The 6,000-nt window shown below is 48.1% G+C and overlaps 1 protein-coding gene across 2 annotated transcripts in view; it reads right to left on the minus strand.

The window, feature by feature from the left end:
• Window positions 1–5,190, minus strand: part of LOC118224910 (cadherin-18) — a 199,698-nt gene extending 194,508 nt beyond the window's left edge. For both annotated transcript variants that reach the window (XM_035412762.1, XM_035412763.1), the window contains exon 1: window positions 5,041–5,190. The gene's annotated coding sequence lies outside the window, so the exon portion shown is untranslated. The remainder of the gene's footprint in view (window positions 1–5,040) is intronic.
• Window positions 5,191–6,000: the final 810 nt, after the last annotated feature.

Consider the following 6,000-nt stretch of genomic DNA (forward strand, 5'->3'; position numbering starts at 1 on the left):
GTCCAGCCACATGGGAAATAAACAGCATTACAGTCGCGACGTATACTGGCCACCACGAGCCCTCGTTTTTACACAAGCGCACCCTGTAGAGACAGTCATCTTCCGGAGGTCAGCGGAACTTTGAAAACAACGTAAACAGAACCGAGTTCAGCAGAGGGCGAAGAAAGGCAGTGTAGAAAACGAGGGCAGATGATATGCAGTCCATTTACCATTTACCATGCTCAAATCTGGCAGGCCGATGGGGGTGGGAGGCTTTTGGGGAGAGCATGCACAGTTCTCCAGTCAGTGGAAGACTGGCTGTCCTGTGCTTCTCCTCTTTTGTCTCCACACTGTGCACGTCTCAGGAATCTCTCTCTCTCTCTCTTTGTAAAGGTTTAACATTTATTCCAGACAGGCGAGGTTTTTACGAAAGTGCCCATGAGGTGACTTCAAAAACGGGGCAGTGGGAGGATTACTCAATATGAGTGTCCGGATCCAAAATGTCCACCTGAACTCGTGAACCTCTCTGAATTTGCCAGTGCGATTCTCCCTTCGCTAGATTCCGTCAGATTTCAAATTACTCTCCGGGTTCCGGGGGGAGGAGGTCTCAAATTGGGGACGGGTTCTGATCATGGGATGCTTTCGGGTGGAGGCGGGTGGGAGAGCTCCCCTGTGATTTGAACCCTGATGTCCATACGACACCCGTGACGCTGGCTAGCCCAACGTTTTTGCGAATAATTTCTGACAGTTGCTGGCTATCAGCTGACTCGCCCTTCTGTTGTCCCAGTGAAGTGATGTTCTGCAGGGCTTCCGGTCCCTCTGATTGGTCTATTGCTTTCAGTGGCATCACCCAGAAAAAGATGGTTTCATGACAGTGGTGTTGTCCTCGTCCCATTGCGCAAGAGCTACACCTCTGGTCGACTGAGGTTTTGCATTTGCCAGCATTTCTACCCTTAAGAAAATTTGTTGCACATTAAAAGAGGCCAAATATCATATACAAATAAATAATGAACATAAAACACGTGCAAAGCTCAGCTTTTAGAAGTTACAGCCTAAACAGTGTGGAGAAAAAAAGAAAAAAAACAAGATCATGGTACGACATATTCAGTGCTGTTTTTAATAATTCATAGTCCCAACAGACATAGCTTAAAAATAAATCACAAAAAAATGAATGAATAAATAAATATACAAGTAATTCACACGAGGTGCAGTTTGACATTTTTGGGCCTGAATGAGTTATGATGTTCTTTTCCTTTTAACCCCTGGCATTGGGTGTCTGTCGCCTGTTGGCATTGGGAACATCCCCGTTGTGCTGCACAGATTATAGGGTGAAAGGTGAAGGTGAGATGGCCCTACAGTGAGAGGATGGGTCTCGGGATGTGGTCATGCATTCCAAGATACAAAAAAAAATAAATAAATAAAGGTTAAGAAATGCTTAAAAACACACAAAGCTGAGTGAGAATGTTTGTCACATCAATATAAACAGCTCAGTTTTCTTCTGGACACTTGTCCTGTGGCAGATAATATGTGTGTGTGTGTGTGTGTGTTTTCTGATTATGCTGACGTTGCTGATTTGGGATTGGTCAAAAACCAGCACGTGCTTTCCTGCAGACAGATTACAATCGACAAGACATCATTATCATCATCATCATCATCATTCAAACTGACCGAAACCCTCCCTCCCTGGGCGAGGAGCCAATCATGCGTCCTCCAGCAGGCCTGCTAGCCCGGTCTGGATTGGATAGCGGGTTCTGTCGGACACGTCCCTGCGCTTACGACAGTGCCTTCACGGAGTGACCTGCCCAGCAACCCCCACCGGGGACATTTCGATTTGGAAACGAGGGACCTCAGATATTGCTAGCGGAGCAGGGGTACACGTCGGCTCCCCCCCCTTTTGTGTTCCCGTATCGTCGAATTCCGCCACGCCACCCCCTGCTTAAAGCAAAGTGATATTTAGCGTTGCGTTTCTTTGATTGGATTCCTGCAGGCACGTCTTCGGTTAGTTACTTCCACATGAGGCCCGGCCCTGGTACTGCGCCCTAAATCAATATCCAATTTAGGGGTTTGTGACTGGTGTAGGCGCGGGGAACACTTATCGCCAGGAAGCAGAGGGCTCCCGAACGCAGCTACGGGTCCCATTATACATGAGTAAACGTTGAATATGAAGAGAGCCACTCGTACCTTTCCAAATCTGCAGCAGAGATATTTTATTTAAAGATGAAGGCAACGTTAGATTCAGACAGATTGCGCGTGCCACAGTTCTTTTTGAAGTCATTAAAACTCCCATGTAAAATTCAAAACCTGTACATGCATTTTTTATAATCTTCGGCAGAGAGCATTAATGAACAGACGTCATGCCAGGCTTCTGAACCGTGTTCTGGAAGGTTCTCTGAGCGTTCAACACAGAGAGGCTTTCTCATGTGATGTACGGAGACTGTGATTATACGATTTGCACGTGGTTACGCATTTCTTCCGATACTCTGGTTGGGCTAGGATGGCAGGATTCAGGAAGATTCGGCTTCCAGTGTAACCCCGGGCATCGAGAACACCTTTGGACCGTTGGAAAACCCCTTGCGTGTGGAGGACAGCACCCCCTATAGGTCAAACTTTCATATGGTCAAACTCTCAGCTGCACTCAGTATGCATAAATTCATAAAAACCCCAGCAGCTGACCAGAGAAGGAATATGATATTCCTAAACACCCTCCCTCAACTCCACCCCCCCCCCCGCCCCCCTTGCAAAAAGTCTTTACAGCAGGATTTATAATTACATCTTTCTTTCGCTGTCTGTCCCCCTCTCCATCCTTCATTCACCCTCTCTCTCTCTCTCTCTCTCTCTCTCTCTTTCTCTCTCTCTCACACACATAGGCTCAAAGGAATCTCCTTTATGTCAGATGTTTCTATACAGGTTTGAATGGCATTGACGGCAGCCAAAGCCCACTGCGTCCCCATTGCGCAGGCTTTTATCGGATGCTCTTTTCCATAGTGACCTACACCACTTACATTATTTGCATGCCATCCATTTATAGAGCTGGATACCGAACATACTGAATCGCCTCCGTTTAAGTGCAGGTTACACGGTACATATGCAATAGCAGTACCGTACCTGTGAATCAAACATACAACCTCCGAGTTAATAGACCAGATCCCATCGAGGTGAATATGGCTGTGTGTGTGTGTGTGTGTGTGTGTGTGTGTGAGAGTCTGTGTGTGTGTACGTGCGGGAGTTTGTGAAGCTGAACACGTAGCTAATTACTTTCTTAGTATCTTGGATGGAGAGTCAATCACGTCAATATGACCCAGAGCACAATTTTTATACCAGGCCATGACTTCAAACTAATGCAAAAGCAAAAGGATAATATTGAAAATGATATACAGCACATTTACTTTTTTTCTTCATATATTACACATGCCTTGAGTTATTGACAAAACATAGACAAATAATAGTCCACACATTTCCGTAACGACATTCCAGGATGTTCCAGGATGCGCCTTGTGATAGAGGTAATCCGGCTAAAGCTGCCACCTGGGGCATTATTTAGCATGCAGGAAGCGTTAACACACAACAGCTCTGCAACGTGTGACCTAATGTGTGTCAAACTCCAGCGTTCACCTTAGCGACGTAGCGCAGAGGTACGGCAGCTGTCCTGTTAAAAATTCATAAACACGTTTTTTTTTTTGCACTTCTGGATCGCGCTCACGACGCGCGGACGAAAATCAAAAGGGTTTCGTTCGCGGGCGCAACGTTTACCCCGCGCGCAGACGAAAAGGGTGCCTCGTGTGTCTTACTGTACGTCTGCTGCATTACTGATGCCAGTCAGGCATCAGAACGGCTGTGTGCTGTGTGATCTCCGCTCCCACACCCCCCCCCCCCCCCCCCCCCCCACCGCCCCACCCACACACGTACAGAACAGAGGCGACAGAACAGCTGCAGTAGATCTGGCCGAACTCTGCCGTTCGAGGCGGTGGCTAATACACGTCCGCTGCTCAGCATCCCCAAACCCCCCCCCCCCACCCCCCGTTCGCTGAATTGGGCCCCGAACGCATCACCGTGCGTAAACTTAGCCAAAATTCCACCACAGAAATCAGGGACATCATTGGTGCAGACTGCAGTGGCGATGAGGTGGGGGCGGTTTACAAGGGAAGTTATCTGTCCCTTCCACAGCTGAAAAGAACTGGTGCGTTGCTCCTGACAAGACAGTCCCTTATCCCATAATGCAGTGAGGAAATAAGACATTGTATCCATTCACTCTCACATTCACAAAGAGATCGGATCGGGCTCTTCACTTTCATGCACACACACACACATACACACACACACGGACGCGCACACACACACACACAAACATTCACATACATATCTGCACAAGCATACACAAGCACACACATCTGCACAGCCCACACGGATGCACACACACACACAAGCATTCACATGCACATCAGCACAAGCATGCACACACACACACACACACTTACACACACAAATGCATGCACACTGTGGCAAGCTCTCTCACGGGATGGTCGAGCGGACCCTGCCTCTTCTCTTGACCTGTCAGCTTTGCCGTGAGCTGCGCGGGCTAACAGCCGTGACTAACCGCACGTGCTCTGCCAGAACGCGCAGACGCCCACCGCGGTCAAAGCTCGCCGGCGATAAGAGCCGCAACTTCACCGCCTGCCCCCTCCGTCTTCCCACAGTGCTTTGCCCCGACAGGAAAACCCACATATTTTACATCACACCAGGCATCTCAGTGCGGCATGAGTCACTCACAGCCTAACGTTATTTAATCTCACCCCACCCAGCACCCCCCACCCCCTTCACCCCACGTCTTAGTAAGCCACTTTAATTCTACAACGGTGTGCAAAACCACTGCACCAACCGGTAAAATAAAAATAATAATAATAATAATAATTAAGAAATACATTTTATAAAAGAATAAAACAACAATAATTGTTTAAATAATACATGAAGCAACATGTGTTTTTATTACCTTTTTAAATTAATAATGCAAATAAAATGTACGGAACAGCAGGACGGGGAATAATAACGTACTTTGCGTCTTACCTGCACTTTTTATTGAAGCTGAGAGCTGTCGGTCATGTGCGTTAAGAGAGGAAGAGGAAAATGAAGAGCGCACGCAGCACTGGAAAGGACGAGCAGACGGGCGCGGGAAGAGAAATTCCAGATCCTCCGTCACTCCTGAGAGACCAACCTCGCCCCCCTCCCTCTCCCTCCACCAACCCCAAACCTCCACGGACCCCCCACCCCGGACGAGTATTAGCAAATATTTCACACACACAAAAAAAAAGAAAGAGAGGAGGAAAAAAGAAGAAGAAGAGAGTGTCGCTCACAGACGGTCTGCAGATCACAGAATGATCACGGAGGAGTCTCGCACGCGCTCAGTACGGAGGAGGCTGGGAGCGGCGGCGAAAACGTGCGCCCGTGCTGCCCAAACCGCCGTTTTCTCTCATCACGCATCTCTCTCTCTCTCTCTCTCTCTCTGCTGTCTCTCGCTCCCTCTCTCTCCCTCTCCTTTCTCTCTCCCGCTCTCTCGCTCTCTCATCGCTGTGAGCACAAACCCATTCCCCCCCTCTCTGTATAATCAATCTAGCCTGACGGAAGCTAACAGACCTCTATTTAACCAGCCAATCAATAGCTAGGATTCCGCAGCCAGCTTCCCCAAGGCATTTCTCCAGAAGTGATACAAACAATAAGAGTTTTGCCAGTATTTGGACTCTCTCTTTTTATTAAATTATCTACTCCTGAGACATGCCTCTCTGTTTGGGGAAGGGGGGGGGGGGGGTGGCACGGAATCAATGAGAACAGTTTCTGTTGTTCCTGCGCAGAACAGTGGTATGGATGTGAATCAGTCCTGTATTGAGGACTTTTCTACAATGTCTTCCTCCTACATCGATGGCTGAAGATACTTGATAATTGACAAGGGAATTAACTATGAGATGAGGCACATACGGACCTACCCTGGGTCCGGTTTTCTGCTGCTTTTCAAACACAAAACCAGCGGTT

This window comes from Anguilla anguilla, chromosome 4 (assembly GCF_013347855.1).
Source record: "Anguilla anguilla isolate fAngAng1 chromosome 4, fAngAng1.pri, whole genome shotgun sequence".
Taxonomy (NCBI): Eukaryota; Metazoa; Chordata; class Actinopteri; order Anguilliformes; family Anguillidae; genus Anguilla; species Anguilla anguilla.